Raw genomic sequence first — 19749 nt, forward strand, 5'->3', positions numbered from 1 at the left:
TCGTGCCCTTTGGACATCAGATAAATCGCTCTGTTTCCCCATTGCGACAACGACTGCACTTTTTTCCACGTTCCCCTGACACTCTTTATATATTCCCGACCGCCAGTGCTGCCATCTGCCACCAGTGAGTGGGTATTGCTGGATGACGTCGTACATAGGTAGTGGTCATACTAATGTAACTGGATCGTGCATTATAATTTTATTTGCGCCCCTTTTCACCTAAATGGATCAAAGTTAAGACTCTGTCTTTTAAAGCATGATTGAAAACACCCCAAAGTTTGTCTCACAGTAACCTGAAACAGAGAGGGCCCACCAATTTCTTAGCTCTCGTGTAGATAGGCGACGCAGGTCCATTTTCGGCCTCGAAAGAATAGCTAACGTGATGTGTTGTGAGACGGTCATTCTAGTGAAAAGGAGAAGTTCACGAGAGTGACGAAAATAATAATTTCTTGCATTTGCGCCGTATCATCGAAACTACTAGGCTGTCGATTCTCCATATGCCGTCATCAGCTGTTTCGACTGTTTACGGCTCTCGACAACGTTTCAGATATATACGACGTCCGCATCATGCAGCTGGAGTCCTATCATTTTACATTTACATTTATTGTTGTTCTTATCTGAAGCCTGTCACTTAATGGTTCAAATGGCTCTGAGCATTATGGGACTTAACATCTATGGTCATCAGTCCCCTAGAACTTAGAACTACTTAAACACAACTAACCTAAGGACATCACACAACACCCAGCCATCACGAGGCAGAGAAAATCCCTGACCCCGCCGGGAATCGAACCCGGGAACCCGGGCGTGGGAAGCGAGAACGCTACCGCACGACCACGAGATGCGGGCTTTCACTTAATGCATAATAGCGATTTCCTAAGTACCTCAAGAAGAACATAATAATTCCAGTGATAAGGAAGGCGGATTCTATCAGACGTAGCCATGAGGTTCGCAACTCATGGTTGCATGGTATTAACACCAATTATCTACGGAAGAATGGCCCAGCTGATAGGAGGATTCCGCATATTGCAGGAACACTAGCTGCAATACTGACCCTTCAACTTATGACAAAGATAGACTGAATAAAGACAAACCTGCATTTACAGCAATTGTGTGCTCAGAAACTGACAATTTCGACAGAAGTTAGTAACGATGCAATGTGCGAAAGGCTGTCTACAACATGTCCAGAAGCAAGTTATACGAGTCAAAGGACATGGAAGGGAAGCAGTACTTGAGAAGAGAGTTAGACAGGTAAATGGTATCCTTGCCAGCGTGCTTGGCACTGTTTCTGTTTCTGTAAAGAGGTAGTGTCACGTTTCATTTGTTGGCCATAGAATTGGCTAACTCACCAGTATGAAGGGGATTTATTTATATGCTCACTGTCTCCAAAGACTCGAGAATGTATCAGTGCTCCGAAGTGTGGAAGTTCTTAGGGCAGGCTGAACAAGAACCTGGAAAGATTGTTTCTGTAGCTTCCCTTACTGGATGTAGGCATAAACGTGTGAGATAGTGCCAGCGTTCATTTCACAGCTCATTTGCATTACAGAGTCATGTTTCGTACGTGTGGTAATAAATTTGGTTACAAATAAGCTATGACTGTGAAATGGGCTCTGTATCAACATTCAGTTACGTAACTTCATTTTCTGTTTGGCAAAGTGGTGTGTATTAACTACTTGGTCGTGTACGTAAAATACTGCGTACCTTCTTAAACAACGGCATTCACATATAAATGCCCGAGTACGGTATACTTACTTTCGATTCTTCTTCACTGCATTTCTGGCTGATCGCTTAGTTTATTTTCATGTCTAGGTAGAATTCAAATTCACGTAAGTATTTTTAAAGCATATCCATCCATTGGCGGACCTTATCAACAAGACGCGAGGTAAGTATACTTTACACAATGTACTTCATTCAGGTAGCGTTTCTTCGCAGTAAACAACCACCTGAACAGGGTTGCAGACTTTATGGCATGTTATTCAACCTGTACGAAGCGCTAAAGTGAATCAAGGACAGATTTGGAAACGGAATTAAAGGTTAAGGAGGCAAGAATAAGTATTTTACGATTTACCAGTAGTATTATGATAATGTCAGAATTGCAAAGGACTTGGAAGACGGCTGAGCGGAATGTACAGTACTTGTTTTGTGTATAAAAGCCGACTTTTATTGCTGCACTGTAATTTATTTCTCCCAGACGCGTTTCGTTCCTTTTTTTTGCATTAAGTCATCTTCATTGGGTTCTAGAACGATACAGTTTTGTTTTAATATGTGTTACTTTTAGATTATAAAACGAAAACTCAAATCAACTAATCACCAAAGCTTTCAATCTGACAGCTTTTACACTAAAATTCAACACGCTACAACTCACATTCAAATTACCACCAACCCCCCTCCACCCCACCTCGCACACACCACACACACACACACACACACACAAAACACATGTAAACACTCTCTAGCTCTCTCTCTCACTCTCTCTCATACACACAGATATAAACATCATGACGTTTGTTTTCAGCATATTCTTCGTTAAGTTGGCAACACGTAGGTAAAGGAACCAAACAGGATAAGATAAATACTGAATTCACAATATTGACGTCTTTAAAAGCAGTTTTCGAACAAATATCTACAAATAGTGGCAGAAGAGTGATATTACACAAAAAATAAGAGTAAACAAGATGAACAGTGTAAAGGTAAAAGTTCGGAATATAAAATGTGCTTATGTTTCGTAAATGAAGTGGTGTTGCGATCACCAGAACGGATGAGAGAAAACGTAGTAGTCAACAAAAACGCTGTGAACTGTAAGTAATTATTCTATACAAAAAAATGCGACGTGAACTGTTTTATAATCTAAAAATAACATAAATCAAAACGAAAATGAATCGTTCTAGATATCACTGAACAAGGCTTAGAGTAAAAAAAGGCGAAATGCGTCTGGGAGAAATAAATTACACTGCAGCAAGAAAAGGCGGTTTCTATTTGCAAATCAAATATTTCTGTGCTCGCTGCGGAGGATGGCCATGCAAACAAACGTGGAATATATAGTGTCTTGAAACAAGTTGTATTACGAACAGCAACAAAATTAAAACAAGAGTACAGGAATGTGGCCGAATTAAATCTGGAGATGATGGTAGGATTAGATTACGAAATGAGATATTAATATTAGCAGATGAGTTCTGCAATCTGAGCAGTAAAATAAGTGATAATCGCGAAAGCAGATGTAGAAGTAGTCAATAGCAAGAATAACACTTCTGCAAAGCAGAAATTTGTTACCATGTAATATAAATCTAAGTGTTAGGAAGTATTTTCTGTTGGCATTTGTCTGAAGTGTAGACCTAATATCCAGGTGAAACTCGGATGATAAGTGGTATCGACACAATGTGAACTGACACTTTGGAAATGTGGTGCTACAAAATAATGTGAAGGTTGGATGGATAGATCGGGTAACTAAATGAAGAGGTACTACATAGTATTGGAGAGTACAGAATTGTATGGTACAACTTGACCAAAAGAAGTGTTACGATGATAGAAAACAACCGGAGGCTTTAAGGAATACTTTTTTTGCTGGGGGTGGGGATTTTAGACGAAAAGCAGGGCTGCACTATCGTAATCAGGTTCAAGTGGGTGTCGGTTGTAGTAGTGATAGTGATGTGAAGATGAAGAGGCACAGACTAGCGTGAAGAGCGGCTTTGAATCATGTTACACACTGAAGACCGAAACATCAACAAGTTTCTTACTGTGTGGTATTACAGCCATTTTCATATAGTATAATTACTAATAATTTTTGTAAACGTATCTACATAGTCGGTCATTTTCCCCGGTCGTAGGCAAATTTCCGCTACCTCTTGGTTGATTTGGGGGAGGCCATCAAACAGTGAGGTAATCGGTCCCGTAGTATTAGGGAAGGATGAGGAAGGAAATCGGCAATGCTCTTTCAAAGGAAACATCTCGGCATTGCCTGAAGCGATTTTGGGAAATCACTGAAAATCCAAATCAGGATATCCCGACGCAGGTTTGAACCGTCGTCCTCCCGTATGCGAGTCCAGTGTGATACCACTGTGTCACCTCACTCGGTGCTCCCACCTTGGGGATCCTTTACTGTTGTTATTATTATTAGTCCTATGGTAATACCTGTATCAAATGCTTTTAGAGCTCTCTTACCACATGCTCAGAAAGGAGAGCAAAACTTCAGTTGTCCTTTAAACATGTCCCACATGTCTAACTTCAATTCATCTTCGTATAGTTAAGCTTTGTACCGATATCATTGAGCTATACAGTGGGAGGAGTGGGGGGGGGGGGGGGGGAGGAGGGAATAAAAGTGGCTCGGAGAACAGAGTTCCAGCGTACAAATGAGAGCCAGCAGAGGAAAGGAAATACAGTGCTAACCTGACTACAGGCGATGTTGAAAGTGACCACCATTCACCTCTTGGCACTTTTGGGCCCTAGTCAGCAAGTTGCTGAAGGCTGATCGAAGCTGGAGTGCTGGAATTGCTGCAGTATTATTCGAAAGGTTTTGCTGCAGTTCTTGAAGACTATTAGGGCTGTTCCGATACACCGTAGACTTGAGGGCTCCCCACACAAAGTAATCGCACACTGACAGGTCACGTGACCTGTTTGGCCAGTTAGGGCCGCGACCTGACCGACGTTCGCTAACCACTCCGTGAGGATTGTGTAAATGTGCTCCCAGGTTCGGCCTGCTGTATGAACAGTTGCTCCGTCCTGCTGCAAGATGGCCACGTAAGTACTGCATTTCCTTTCCTCTGCTGTGTTTCTTTGTATCCTGGAACTCTGTTCTCCGGGCCAATTTTATTTGCCCCACTCGGAAATTTGAGTAAACTTCTAATATTAAATAACGTGAATGTTGAGGAGAGCTGGAAGTTCCCTGCTTTCGCGTAGATATGCCAATTTTTCCAAGACTGGTCTATTTAGCTATTTATTTACTTACAAGTCTACTTACGTAGGACCAAATTGAGGCGCCTAGTATCTGAAACAATATCAGTCGGCTTCAGAAAACTGTTTTCAATCGCATTTTAACATTAGGCCAAATATAACAGACTATACACGGTTTGAAATAACATTAATTAAGTAATTAAAAATCGTCGAAAAGTCATGAAATGACGGATGATAGCTTTGTACATAAAATTATTTATGTGTGATACACGGAAGTAACTAACAGATTACAAATGAACTGTAGGGAAAAGTGGTCCAATGCTCATGTATAGCCTGAGTTTTAAGGGCCGCAGTAAACATAATAGTACGTATTACCAGGTAAATTAATAGTGTAACTGTAATTTATACAATTCATGCTGGAAACCTGTCGGTCTGACGATGTACACGGTGTTTTAACGCAGGTACTCTGTGTGGTATTTAGAGACAACCAGTGCCCCTGTAGGCAGGCTGTGTCACCGCATGCGCTCCAGCTCATGCCCTGACGTCGAGGTAGGTGACCGAAAACATGTCGAAGAACTGCCATGAGAACATTAGGAGGGGCCGAGGAAAAAGTCTATGAAAATCAGAGGAATTATCTCATCACCGAAACCATGTTGAAAAACTGTCACACAACGGCAGTCTGTGCTACATCAAATAATTCTTTCGCGCCCTTATCAGAAAATATACTTTTCAGAAAAGGACTGGCCTGCAGTGACCATTAAGACTTAAGAGATAATTTTTTCTTCAAAGACATATTTTGTGGCTTCACAGGTAGTCACCGCACCTTTTTGCCCTGGTAAGTAATATGAAACTAGAGTCGGTAAGTTAAACTGAAAGCCGGAAAAAACTGGGCTCCAGAGAGGAAATTTCTCTAACGTTAGTGTCACTAGGATAGTCCCACAGCACCATAATCAGTACTGAAGTAATTACTACCATACAAAAATCAGACTAATACCACAGAGGAAAAACACTCTGCACTCAAGATCTGTGCACGCAATTAATAAAGACTAGCTCTATAAAAGAAGCTATCCCTATACAAGCGAGAGAGACAGTTTAGATTGGCTTAACGAAACCTCACGGTACAAGCATCGCCGCCAAAGGAAGATAACAAGAATTTAGCTGAAACTGAATTCGTGATATAAGATGGGAACTCTTACTACAGACAAAATATAAAAGTGAGATAAAAAAAGGAAAGAAAACTGGCGAGGTAACTGGCTGGGAAGAGGTGAACCCGGGTTCGAATCTCGAGGAAACTGTGGGACTTTCATTTTTTTAAATTGTACATTTTCAGATCAGAATTCATAGGGATAGGAGGGTTAATAAGGTACGCAAACCAATACGGAATAATAATGGTAATAAGATAGGCCAACTAATTTCCAAAACGACTTGAATTAGTAAAGAATTAAGCTTTTAAACTTTGTTACATGAAAACAACTCCGAGTAAGAGTGCTGCGAATTCCTTACCAGGGACCACAAACAGCAAACCGCACGGAGCGTGTTTACAGCGAGGCGCGGGCAGAATGCATCGCGGGGAGAGGTCTCGGTTGCCTATTCATCATATCATAGTTGTGAACCTCGAAAAGTGAGGGTGTCCGGCCCGAACCTTGTAGAAGTCAATCGGAAAGAGTTGTTTTCCGTCATTGGGCTGTCGCGAACCTCAAGGAAACATGTAATGATTTTTCATCATTAATCGGCCCAAAAAAGTATGTTTTATTTCCTTCCGTAAATAAAATATTACTTTAGCTTTTCTATACTACTAGCCATTAAAATTGTACACCACGAAGATGACGTGCTACGGACGGTTAGATTCAGAGCATTCACACAAGATTGGCGCTGGTGGCAACACCTATAACGTACTGGCATGAGGAAAGTTTCGAACGGATTTCTCATACACAAACTGCAGTTGACCGGCGTTGCCTGGTGGAACGTTGTTGTGTTGCCTCGTGCAAGGAGGAGAAATGCGTACTATCACGTTTACGACTTTGATAAAGGTCGTATTCAGCCAATCGCGATTGTGGTTCATCGTATCGTGACATTGCTGCTAGCGTTGGTCGAGATCCAATGACTGTTAGCAGAATATGGTCTCGTTGGGTTCAGGAGGGTAATATGGAACGCCGTGCTGGATCCCAACGGCCTCGTATCACTTGTAGTCGAGATGACAGGATCTTATCCGCATGGCTGTAACGGATCGCGTAGCAACGTCTCGATCCCTGAATCAGCAGATGGGGACGTTTGAAAGACAACAACCATCTGCACGACGTTAGCAGCGGCATGGACTATCAGCTCGGCGACCATGGCTGCTGTTACCCTTGACGCTGTATCACAGAGAGGATCGCATCCGATGGTGTACTCAACGACGAACCTGGGTGCACGAATGGCAAAACGTTACTTTTTCGGATGAAACCAGGTTCTGTTTATAGCATCGTGATGGTCTCATCCGTCTTTGGCGACATCGCTGTGAACGCACATTGGAACCGTGATTCGCCATCGCTGTACTGGCGTATCACCCGGCGTGATGGTATGAGTTGCCATTGCTTACACGTCTCGGTCACCACTTGTTCGCATTGACGGCACTTTGAACAGTGGACGTTACATTTTAGATGTGTTACGACCCGTGGCTCTACCCTTCATTCGATCCCTGTGAAACCCTACATTTCAGCAGGATAATGCACTACCGCATGTTGCACGTCCTGTACGGGCCTTTCTGGGTACAGAAAAGTTTCGACTGCTGCCCTGGCCAGCAAATTCTCCTGACCTCTCATCAATTGAAAACGTCTGGTCAATGGTGGCCGAGCAACTGGCTCGTCGCAATACCCCACTCATTACTCTTGATGAACTGTGGTATCGTGTTGAAGCTGCATGGGCAGCTGCAGCTGTACACGTCATCCAAGCTCTGTTTGACTTAATGACCAGGAGTATCAAGGCCGTTACTACGGACACAGGTGGTTGTTCTGGGTACTGATTTCTCAGGATCTATGTACCCAAATTGCGTGGAAATGTAATCACATGTCAGTTCTAGTAAAACAAATTTGTCCAATGAATACCCGTTTATCATCTGCATTTCTTCTTGGTGTAGCAAATTTAATGGCCAGTAGTGTATTTACGATGTAGTAACTAGTTATTGTTTGTTACGTCATATCTTTCACTTGCGTAATCTGAATAATGGAGGATGTACACTCTTCGACTATCGCTGGAATATATAGTTGGGAGCCTGCCATAGATGATGGCAAGCGAGATGTTACGGACTATGTGTTTTGGTTTGTGCAAGGCAGATGTATGCACTACTAGAAGCAAGCAGTTCTGTTTCTGGGCGTTACAGATTGATAGGAGCGGCTATCGCTGAGCAATTTTTAGAGCTGACGAACGAAATGACATTTCTTGATGCTGAAGAACCATACCTTGAACGCGAAGCAGAAGGTGATTCAGTGGAAGACATCACGACTACTGAATCGCAAAATGGTAGTAACACTTTGGAATTGTCTACGTTGCAGGCGATCTGTGCTTCATCTGTTACCAATGAGTATTACGGACCGGTTTCTAAACGACTGAACTACGGCGCTATACTCCTTGAAGTAAAAGTAAAGGCTGTAGCGGTAGCCGGGAATAATCGAAATTGGAACCTACAAACACTGCAAAAGAATGGAGCAACAATAGCCCTGAAAAGGAGGAAGGACCTAAAATTGTGGTAAAATGATATCGTTAATAGAGGGAGAAGATGCGAAAAATACGAAGCGATAAATAAGTGGACGTACAACCGATTTGTCGAATCTCGTCGTCATAACTAGAATGTAACAACGAAAATCTCCAGGAGTGGGCTGAAGGTGCACCGCTTCAGTATACGACCAACAAGAATTTTACGCTTGGAATTTCAAATCGGAATAAAAAATTAGTCATCGGCGTGTTACTAAATACGTCTCCCACAAGGAGGCAGAAAATATAGAAGGTATACAGAAAGTGGAGGCTCTGTTCAGCACGCACACTGCGTCGCTTATGACCAGTTTTAACAGTGATCACGTGATCAACACCAATCAAACAGAATGCGAGTATCGGGTGAACATTCGAAGCACATTATCGCATAAGGGAGAAAAACGAACCCTTGTCGCAGTAGGTAGTAAAAACAAAATAAAAAGAAAAGAGAAAAAAGAAAGAAAACTAACACATGCGTACACAGCGCAATATGCCATCACAGCTTCTGGAAAAGTGTTGCCTAAGGTTACTCTGCGTTTACATTTGGTCCTCGGGTTATAGAAGAGGTCAATCGCTTAACTGACTCGTTGAAAAATGTTTACGTTACTTACTCCAAATCCGAGAAATAGACAAAACTCGATCCACAGAACATTTATTGAGAATGTTTTAAGACCATACGTTGCTAATAATAAGTTTTGTCTAATATTGGATTTCTGGGGTGGAAAAACTAATACTCTAATGAGTGACACCATGTTTGTAGACCACGAGGGTCAACCGACGTTTAAAAGTAATACCGCCAAACTACACACAAATGTGTCAGTCATGTGATGTTTCTTTCTATCGTCAGGTTAAAACTTTATTTCGTGGCTTTAGAACTCCAGTGTGCTTCTGGAAACCCAGAAGGAATTGCACAACAGCATGGATGCAATAACTACTCACAGCATAATTCATAAACAACTTTCAGCACCGATTTTTCAGGCAATGATATTGTATGTGTGGTCTGCATTAAAATGAATTTCCGAAAATGACATATTTTTAAATGTAAACCAAGTTTGTTTCTCGCCGACTCTCCGGAAGTAACAGTGTAACTGACGAAATATTGCATTCATTAGACGTTCTTGGTGCCGCGAGCGTATTTGTTTCGAATGTTTATATGACAAGCACCATCAACCTAGTTGTTCGAAGAAAAGTGAAGACACGTAATAGCGACTGGGAAAGCCATTGTAAAGTGATTAGAAGTAACATTTTAATTTTATTTTATCCATATTTTGCAGCTTAAAACGTGACTGTATTCAAAACATTAGAGGTATGAATTAAACAACGCCTTCAGTCACAACGTTTTCGTGTTTTATTAACTACACGATACATTTAGGACCCTGTGGGTCCATCGTCAGGTGTAATTTGTCTTAATATATGTTTTGTTTCTTTTCCTGAATGTGGTGAAATGCGTATTCCTGTCACAAAAAGGTTTAATGTTGGGTTATGAATTTCGTAAGTCGAACGCGGAAAATACGTGCAAAATAGTGGGAAATGAACAGTGTAAACTTACCACATCATTCAAGGAAAGCATTTTTAACGTTTTAGTACCGGAAAGCATTCTTCTCTCCGTCATTTTAGTACATGTCACTTCATTCAAGATGTACATTTGCACACACATGTTTATAAACACTTCACAGATGTTCTTGTACATGGTGTTGTCGAAGATGAATTTATTCGTAGTGCTAAAGATATAACTATTAAACAATTGACATATGAAACAAATAACGTTAGAACAGATTTTTAAAATTATGGCTTGCGAAATCTGTTTGTTCATTTAACGTAGATTCTGGCTTTTTTGATTTTGAGGAGGTATATCTCCAGTTATTCTAACAGACTTAGGGTCTTACCATTGGCTGTGTAGCCATGGCAATACTCTTCATTGTATCTATCTCATTCTTGACTGTGTTTTCTTCTAAATGTGTAGCATGGACCTAAATTCAGCATGTTTCTGTGTGGTGGGATGACATGATGAGTTGTCCACTGTTATGTTTGTGTATGTGCGTTTTCTGTGTGCACTGAACTTGTGTTTTTGTTGGTGGTTGGTGATTTTAAGATCCAGTAAATTTATGCTGTTGTTGTCCTCATGCTCTATTGTAAATCTTATGTTTTTGTGGAAAAATTTCAATACTGCTAGCAGTTCTTCGAACTCATCTTATGTTCCATCAAACAGCAGCAAGGTGTCATCAACATATCTCCAGTAATATGCTATTTTACTTTTGAGTCTATTGTCTTCATTAAAGAACTTACTTTCCAGATAACTGACATAATCTTTGAAAACTTAACAAAACGTAAAAAAATTGTCAATTGCAGATATATCAGAAGTCAAGGACATATTACAGCTAATATTGTCTCACTATTACTTTACATTTAATGAGGAAGCTTACCAACAGAATGAGGATCTTGCCATGGGCAGTAGCATTTCAAGTTTGCTGGCAGACATATTTCTCAATAGTCGGGAAAATAAGTAAGGTAGCGATAAAGTGGGGATTTTGCCGTATGACATTTTCACGAGTGTACAGTGAATATCAGGAATCCCGTAAAACATCAAATCTCTGACATCGGCCGGAAAAAGATCCTGCAAGAACAGGTCCATCGACGACTGAAGAGAATCGTTCAACGTGACGGAAGTGCAGCCCCTTCGCAAATTGCTGCAGATTTCAGTGCTGGGCCTTCAGCAAGTGTCAACGTGCGAACCATTCAACGAAACATCACCGATATGGGCTTTTGGAGCCGAAGGTCCAGTCGTGTGCCCTGGATGACAGCACGACACAAAGCTTTACGCCTCGCCTGGGATCATCAACACCGACATTGCACTGTTGATGACTGGAAACATGTTGCCTCGTCGGACGATTCTCAATTGAAATGCTATCGAGCGGACGGACGTGTACGGTTGTGGAGACTAGTTCATGAATCTATGGACCCTGAATGTCAGCAGGGGACTGTTCAAGGTGGTGGAGGCTCTGTATTGGTGTGGGGAATATGCAGTTGGAGTGGTATGGGGCATTTGATACGTCTCTATACGACTCTGACAAGTGACACGCATGTAAGCATTCTGTCTTACCAGCTGCATCCATTCATATCGATTGTCCATTCCGACGCACTTCGGCAATTCCAGCAGGAAATGCTACAGAGTGGCTCCAGGAATACTCTTCTGAGTTCAAACAGTTCCACTGGCCACCAAACTCCCCAGACATGAACATTATTGAGCGCATCTGGGATGACTTGTAACGTGGTCTTCAGAAGAGATCTCCACCCCCTCGTTCTCTTACAGATGGATTTATAGACAGCCCTTCACGATTCATAGTGCCAGTTCCCTCCAACGCTGCTTGAGACATTAGTTGAGCCCAAGGAACGTCGTGATGCGGCACTTCTGCATGCTCGCGGGTTCTCTACACGATATTAGGCAGGTGTTCCAGTTTCTTTGGCTCTTCAGTGTACAACTCCGACTTACGCTGCAGCGCCTGCAAATCGGTTGTGGAGAATTCCATTTGCTCAGAGACCGTTTAAGGCGTGTGAAAGTCGTGTATCATATTTAGTTTTGGTTGTTGTGCTCATAGTTTTCTATGCATCACTGTGCAAACATGAAAGCAAGAAGAAGTACATTTAATCGACAAGTAATATTCGAAACGGAGACGTACAGATATCATGTGAAAGAAAACTGGAATGGAAACGTCTTACCTGATGTATAGACCGATTGCTCCGAAGGCATTACGAGTGGGTAACTCCTCGCTAGGGAGATAATGGAGAGGAAACACAAACATTCAGATCTGTAAAACAGATGATTGATGACGTTCGGACAAGCAGCCACGTATAGATGAAGAGCAAGGCACAGCATAGCGCTTTAAGTATGTTACCCTCCGACCGCTTTTACACATTATTTTTGTTTCTTTGCCTTTGTCTGCAGCTGGATAATAAGACTAATATGAAGCATTAGTCTAAAATCAAGTGTTGTAGATAGCGAGCTGTTATTGTTAGGACCGGACGCAAAGTCGACGACCCTCGGCAACATTTATATATGTAACAGCCTTTCACACAGCATCGTGGTTTTTTTTATCGGAGGAGCTGTCAAATTAACTCCTCCCAATATATTGTTCAATGGGAACATCGCTTTACGGTGGGATTTCCGAACGACAAACGCTTTGCTGCCAAAGGCACAGAAGGCGACGTTTGTGCAACACATCACTCCAAGGCGCATTAATATAGGGACGGCCCTCTCTCGAAATCAATAAATCTTGCCTTCGTCGCTGACACCTGCTTCTCCTGATGTCGGCGACCGAGAGTAGCCAGAAGCCCGCGATCAATCCATCAATCACCCCCCCTCCCCTCCCTCGTTTGTCACGCGTGCCCCGTCATTGTCTCCCCGCTCCTTCACCGTCGACGCCGACGACACCTCCCTCAACGCCCCCCCCACCGCCCCGCCCCTCCCCCGCCCCCCACCCCCAAGGCTCGACCGCACACGACCAGACTCGGCAATCGATGGCACTTACGTACCTAATAACTGATTCGGCGTGCTCCTGTGATTATACGGGTATAATCGAGTCAGCGGTGGGGAAAACCAGGCCAGAAAGGAACTTTCACATTACTCAAATATCGCCGTGATTACTTTACCGGGAAGCCAATTCTGTGCATCTGGCAAGAAGACGCATCACCCACCTACCTGTTCTCTTCCCTTTTTTAAAAACACTGTAGCTGGTGTGACTGTTCCGTATATGAAAATGGGTTGGAGGTAGATGATACTTAGCTCTCCCTTTGGCTGTTCGGTTTTTCTTTTTCTTTTTATCCCCTGTAAAATCTGATTTACGTAGCGTAATTGACTTTCCGGTCGAACTAATTCTGTTCGTGTATACCTATACATTTTCCCAGACCTCGTCGTGGCTAGTTTCTTTGACACCAATCTTTACCAATAAATTTAAATCGTGGGCAGGAATACGTAATTTCTTCCAACTAACGAGAAATAACTCTTCCCATGTTTTAAATCATATGGAGAACCTATCAACTCATCGATGTGTCTCTGCATTAGTTATTTACAGACTTTTCGGTGCTAATTACATGGTACCTGGTACTAAATAATGATCGTGTCTTTGTAACTAGACACTATAATTTTTTTCCTAGTTACGACTAACATCCAGACGTGTTCGTCATTGAAACATTAAAAAGGAGATGTTCTTGACTTGTCCCGCATATTTATTTACTGAGATTTGCAGTTTACTACTATCTACTCTTAGCAGGGAGCTTGAAAATATGTGGGAGAGATCAAATTCACGTAGCTAGCGATATGTCGATTGTCCTACGCAAAATGTGGGTGGCTTTCCTTCGGACGACTCGAGGTATTGAGATTTATCTAAAAATTAACGTACAAAATTAGTTGACTCTCATACGATGACGTATTTTATTCACCAGTGTACATTTACAAACACTATTTTACAGCACGGATTTCAGCTGACTGTTAAGGGACATTCATTGCTATGTCCGCCCGTTTCATGCTAGAAGAAATAGAATCACCCGAACGTATACAGTATTATGATCAGAGGATCACTTTATTTAGGTTAGTGAGAACTGAATTCCGAGTCTTCGCCAGGCAGAACACGCTCTTAGCCAAAGTTACAGAACTTCGTTCCTTCCTCGATCGGAACCAAGAAATAATAACATATTTCCTGAACAGCATTTTGGCTAGCTCTTTGATTTGGTCCATTATAAATTGTCTATGAAGGCCTGTGACTGTGAAAACAATGGGTTTGTTGATATCTTTTAAGCCAACATCCACGATTTTCTTTTATTTCTATTTTACTCGTCACGTTTCGAAAAATGAATGCAATGAAGTATGACACAGAAAAACGCACTTCAATATGTAAATCATTTCTCGAGGCCCGTCGTGTAAAATATAAACAAGAGAAAATCGTGAATTTTAACAGAAAAGTTAGTTATAACCAAACACGTCAACTAGCTAACTGAGCGAGGTGAAAATTAATCACAAGTCATTTGTCACATAAGTGATTGAAATACGGGCTACAAAACATCTGAAACAGAAGACAAACATCAAAACAATAACAAAAATCGAAAATGAGATGTACGCCGACTAAGCTGTTCGTTCATGCGTAGTTAAGCGTCATAGGAACATCGCTTATTCTCTGTGATACTTCAGGACTCTGGTTGGTGTCGATCCCATCTCTGAAACGACTGTTCACAAGTCGAAATAACTTGTGTGTTCATGATACGTGTGAAGTGCTTTATACCGAACTTCTTGAACATTCCATGGATATATTCACCTGCAAGAAGTTTATTCTGTGAAGAGAGTCGCTTTGAAGATGCTAGTGCGAACAATTCTATAAAACCTTTTCAGTGTCCTTCTCGGAATAACCTGTTTAACAAGCAAAGAGAACTGGTTTTCGAGAAATACTGTACAACAGTACTACTGTCTGTACGTCTTATTCCATAGGCATATGGAGCGAGGGTCATTCCCAGACCCATTCTATACTACGTCATTTTTTGGTAGCTTCGTATTGACTGCACGAAGTCTCGACAGCCGAGTAGATTTTTTCCAGAAAAGACCCGTTCACGGTTTCCTTTTCAGTCAAGTCGCTGCGGGCGTCCTCGCGTCGTTATTTTCGTTCGCAAGTCAAGGAATGAGGGACAAACATTGCAGACGTTTTTCCCTTCGTCAAAACTTTGTGGAGAATATGTACATATAACTTATATATAAGTTACATATTTTAATAAGAATAATAAAAATAAATATATAAAAACCAAAAAATACCCTATAAGTTCCTAACTTGACGCTTCTGTCGCCACAGGTGATTAGAACGCCGAGGCCAGGCTTCGGGATGCGACCCCTGTCCACTTTGCCTTCCTAACTCCTACGGACTTCAAGTCCAAGGGTCTCGGGTTCGATCCCTGGTCAGTGTTAAGATTTTTGTCTGTCACTGATCATTTCACTTACCCCTGGCAAATGTTTGTTGACGTGAAAAATGCTGAGCTGCACCATGTTTGAACCACGTCAAACTGTACGTCCCTTGTAGTTGTCAGGGTGAGTCATTTCAATTGTAGGGGGAAGTCAGTGACATACCAACTGCAGCAGGATCGTGATTCGGGCTTATGGCTTCTTTGCTTACTGAGTACAGACATACCAAGCGGAGGTAACGCCAAGTAAAAAAAGCAGAAGACCGAGATATAGAGACAGTCACTCTTTTCCTTGTAAGTGAAGTAGTGCGGAAAATACGATGTATTATCACGAATTTCACAGTAGCATGTAGATGATATTTATACGCGAAGATGTATACACAATGGTCAGACTTGCTCAATGTGCGTCTATAAAGTCACGCATGTTATTATTGTAGCTCATACGTGCACTTATGAGCATTAAAAGTAATCCTGCAATCCCTGACCACAACAGCTTCAGAAAATAGCGATGTACCATTGACACTGTAATAAGACTTTGTAACAATAACGGAAACGCCGGATCAGTTCCATACTTAGAAACAGAAAGGACTTTCGACGTAGTTATGTCGAGTGAGTTCTAGATTTAAAGAAACACTTATCACAAGACAAAGGCACTTCGAGGGACACAATTTAAAGGGACAAGATTTAAAGAGGCAAGATATTATCAGTGGTTCTACAAGAAGAAATAACAATCTTATCGCAGGGTCGCTGATTTGGACGTCCGGTGTCAGGTTACAGATTTGTGCTAATTGTATTGAAGTTCAGCCCCAAACCTGTCCCCACAGGCACTGTCTGGCAATTGATCAAGGTCACCGTGCGGATCCCCTGTCGTATCCACACACCTTAGGCAAGTGGAAACCTTAAACACTGAAAAGCTAAGGAAACTGGTACACCTGCCTTACACATCGAGTTTGGTGGCTAGCGGAAGTGTTTAAACTCAGAAGAGTGTTCCTGGAGCCACTGTTTATCAATCCTCGACATGTGGGGTGTCGCATTGTGGTGCTGGAATTATCCAAGTCCATCAGAGTGCAAAATGGACACGAATGGATGCAGGTTATCTGACAGGAGGTTTATGTACATGCCACCTGTCAGAGTCGTATCTAAACGTATCAGGTGCCCCGTATCACTCCAACTGCATACGCCCCGCCAGTCTGAACAGTACCTAGCTCATATGAAGGTTGTCTCCATACCCTTACACATCCAAACGCTCGACACTATTTGAAACGAGACTCGTCCGACCATGAAACATGTTTCCAGTCAACAGTCCAGGCGAGGCGTAAAGCTTTGTGTAGTGCAATCATCAAGGATACACGAGTTGGCCCTCGGCTCCCAAAGCCCATATTAATGATGTTTCGTTGAATGGTTCGCACGCTGACACTTGTTGATGGCTCAGCATTGAAATCTGCAGCTATTTGCGGAAGGGTTGGACTTGCGCAATGTTGAACGGTTCTCTTTAGTCATCGTTGGTCCCGTCCTTGCAGGATCTTTTTCCGGCCGCACCGATGTCGACGATTTGATGTTTTACCGGTGTCCCGATATTCACGGTACACTCGTGAAACGGTCGTATGGGAAAATCCCCTCTTCATCGCTGCCTCTGAGAAGCTGTGTCCCATCGCTCGTGCGCCGACTATAGCACCACGTTCAAACACACTTAAATCTCGATAAAATGCGACAGACACTCGTCTTACATAAGCGCTGCCGACCGCAGTGCCGTACTCTGCCTATTCACATATCTCTGTATTTGAATACGCATGCCTATACCAGTTTCTTTGACGCTTCACTGTTATTTATGTCACAACGTAACTCGTTACCAGTCACGTTGATGTAAAATTTGCGGGAAACTCCAATCCCTCCCATCCCCCCCCCCCTCCCCTCGTGGACCAATAAGATTCAAACACATGCTCTTCCTTCCTGCTTTTACAGCTAGAGCACTTGAGCCTGAAGTTTCATTCTAGATTTGTGCACGGTAAGGAGAGGATCGGGGTTTGGTTATTTGTTAACAACAAATTAATTTGACTGTAATAACGTTAAGTCGTATTATTCAAGGTCTAGGGTGCAGGTGTTTGTTAATAACAAATTTAACCTAATACTGCGTGATTTTCGTCATTCGAGGCACCAGCAAAGGCCACACTCAGGCAGGTAAGAAAGTATTCTCATGTTTCGACATTTTCCTGCTTCTCCTTATTTTATCCCAGTTTCATGCATTTTCTCCATTTTTTTAATTCTTCATATTTTTTGATATATGCTATTGTTTGATGAATTTTTCCAGTTACGCGGATTTGTCCCACAGCTCGCAACGTCTGTCAACGTTGCGTAGCGTCATGTCGACTTCATGATGCTCTGAGACAATCTCATTGCAGCATGTGCCCAAAAGATTCCGAATCATTTAACACTGCTAAGCCATCCCTATTAGAATAGTGTTTAAGAGACGTTGTAGTGTGTGTGTTAAAAATCGACCCCGTTCGCCTGTCTGAACAAACAATAAAATCACGACATATTGCACCACATTAATGACGTAATAGCAAAAAAAATACTCAGGTTTGTCGATTTCCAAGCAAGCTATAAACGTAAAACAAAGAGCACTACGTGACCGATAAACCTATGCCAAGCCACCACTATATTACTAGATTGTGCGACATCATAGTTTGTGTGTTAAGTTGAGAAATAATGACGTCACGGTAAATTTATCACGTCATAGGAAAATTCTATGGTCTGCTGATTTCCAAGAATGTCAACCAAAGGTACGTTGTGCGTGTGTAAGAGTTATCACAGTGCTACAAAACCGCCGTCTACTTCACGTCCGCTGTGGAGCCGAGTGGAAGACTTAAACCAGAGGCTCAGACGATTCTGCGGAGATCTGGGGTGCAAATTTATCGACCTCCGCTATCGGGTGGAGAAATGTAGGGTCCCCCTGAATAGGTCAGGCGTGCACTACACGCCGAAAGCAGCTACAAGGGTAACGGAGTACGTGTGGAGCGCACATGGTTGTTTTTAAGGTAGAATTCCCTCCCAGGACGCCTCCTGAGACGCGGAGTAGGCAAAATGCAACAGGGAATAAAAATATTAATGTGTTAATAGTAAACTGCAGGAGCGTCTATAGAAAGGTTCCAGAACTGCTCTCATTAATAAACGGTCACAACGCCCATATAGTACTAGGAACAGAAAGTTGGCTGAAGCCAGACGTAAACAGTAATGAAATCCTAAACTCAGATTGGAATGTATACCGCAGAGACAGGCTGGACAGTGAAGGGGGAGGCGTGTTTATAGCGATAAGAAGTGCAATAGTATCGGAAGAAATTGACGGAGATCCGAAATGTGAAATGATTTGGGTGAAGGTCACGGTTAAATCAGGCTCAGACATGGTAATTGGATGTCTCTATAGGCCCCCCGGCTCAGCAGCTGTTGTGCCTCAGCACCTGAAGGATAATTTGGAAAATATTTCGGGTGGAGATTTTAATTTGCCGGATATAGACTGGGAGACTCAAACGTACATAACGGGTGGCAGGGACAAAGAATTTAGTGAAATTTTTTTAAGTGCTTTATCTGAAAACGACCTTGGACAGTTAAAGAGAGAAACGACTCGTGCCGTTAACATATTAGACCTTCTGGTGACAAACAGACCCGAACTACTTGAAACAGTTAACGCACAACAGGGAATCAGCGATCATAAAGCGGTTACGGCATCGATGATTCCAGCCGTAAACAGAAATATTAAAAAGGTAGGAAGATTTTTCTGTTTACCAAAAGTGACAAAAAGCAGATTACAGAGTACCTGACGGCTCAACACAAAATTTTTGTCTCAAGTACAGATAGTGTTGAGGATCAGTGAACAAAGTTCAAAACCATCGTACAATATGCGTTAGATGAGTATGTGCCAAGCAAGATCGTAAGAGATGGAAAAGAGCCACCGTGGTACAACAACCGAGTTAGAAAACTGCTGCGGAAGCAAAGGGAACTTCACAGCAAACATAAACATAGCCAAAGCCTTGCAGACAAACAAAAATTACTCGAAGCGAAATGTAGTGTGAGGAGGGCTATGCGAGAGGCTTTCAATGAATTCGAAAGTAAAGTTCTATGTACTGATTTGGCAGAAAATCCTAAAAAATTTTGGTCTTATGTCAAAGCGGGAGATGGATCAAAACCAAATGTCCAGACACTCTGTGA

This window comes from Schistocerca gregaria, chromosome 3 (genome assembly GCF_023897955.1).
Source record: "Schistocerca gregaria isolate iqSchGreg1 chromosome 3, iqSchGreg1.2, whole genome shotgun sequence".
NCBI classification, from domain to species: Eukaryota; Metazoa; Arthropoda; class Insecta; order Orthoptera; family Acrididae; genus Schistocerca; species Schistocerca gregaria.